The following is a 1,473-nucleotide window of genomic DNA, read 5'->3' on the forward strand; positions in this document are numbered from 1 at the left end:
AAGGTGCCCCAGATGACTTGTTGTTATTACCTCTGGATACACATGTAGTTGCAAAATTTAATTGTCAGTTTCCCTTGCTTGAAGCATTGATAGACAGGTGATAAATAGACAGAAAGATAGGCTGAGACCATGTCCACCTTCCCTCACAGTCCCCTTGACTTGGTCATTCTTCTGTCTTTGTCAGTCTACACCACTTCCAGCTCACTATGGATGACTATATTGTGCTCATGGTTGACAATGGCTCCAACATGTGCAAAGCTGGCTTCATGGGTGACAATGCTACCAGAGCCATCTTCCTCTCCATCATGGGGTGTGTATTGCACCAGGGCATGATGGTGGCATGGACCAGAAGGACTCCAATGTGGGCAATGAGGTCAAAAGCAAGAGAAACATCCTGACCCTGAAGTGCCCTATTGAGCACAGCATCATCACCAACCTGGAGAAGATCTGGCATCACACCTTTTACAATGAGCTGCCTGTGGCCCCCAAGGAGCACTCCAGCATGCTCACTGAGGTCCCTCCTAAACTCCAAGGTCAATCATGAGAAGGTGACCCAGATCATGTTTGAGACCTTCAATCCCCAATCATATATGTGGCCATCCAGGCCATGCTGTCCTTGTATGCTTCTGGCTGCACCACTCGCATTGTGATGGATTCTGGTGTTGGGGTCACCCACAGTGTGTCCATATATGAGGAGTACACCCTCCCCCATGCCATCCTGCCTCTGGACCTGGATGGCTGGGACCTAATGTATTATCTCATGAAGATCCTCACAGAATGTAGCTACAGCTTCATCACTACACTCAAGTGGGAAATTGTGCATGACATCAAGGAGAAGCTGTGCTATGTCACCCTGAACTTTGAGCAGGAGATGGCCACTGCAGCCTCCAGCTCCTCTATGTAGAATAAATATGAGCTGCACTATGGTCAAGTAATCACCATTGGCAATGAGTGGTTTTGCTGCCCCAAGGCCCACTTTCAGCCTTCCTTTGGGGCATGGAATCCTATGACATCTATGAAACTACCTTCAACTCCATCATGAAGTGTGATATTGACATCCATAGGGCCTCTACACCAACACAGTGTTGTCTGGTGGGACTACCATGTATCCATGCATTACTGACAGGATGCAGGGCTTGCTTGTACACTGATTTGAGACCAGTTCAATAAAGTGCACATCTTAAAGGCAAAGAAAAAAAGACAGAAATATAGATAGAGTTCTGTACCCTCCTACACAGGTTTATGATTTCCAACACCACACCCAACTTTTCAATAGAGTCTAATTGTTATTTAGATGTTCAATTCCTCATTTATTGCTTTATAAGATAGATAGTCTAGCATCCTCCATTCCTTCCCCTTGACTTTAAATGCCAGTAGCATCCCTTCCAGTAACTTTGACAATACAAAAGGTCCCTCTCCATACAGTTTCAAATTATGCTTTTAGAACACTATGATCTCAAAATCCCCAAATAT

The 1,473-nt window shown here is 45.3% G+C and overlaps 1 pseudogene; it reads left to right on the top strand.

Annotated features, from left to right (window-relative positions):
• The first annotated feature begins 206 nt into the window (after window positions 1–206).
• LOC118643795 lies at window positions 207–1,151 on the top strand (annotated as a pseudogene).
• The last annotated feature ends 322 nt before the right edge of the window (window positions 1,152–1,473 follow it).

This window comes from Molossus molossus, unplaced genomic scaffold (genome assembly GCF_014108415.1).
Source record: "Molossus molossus isolate mMolMol1 unplaced genomic scaffold, mMolMol1.p scaffold_m16_p_4, whole genome shotgun sequence".
NCBI lineage: Eukaryota > Metazoa > Chordata > Mammalia > Chiroptera > Molossidae > Molossus > Molossus molossus.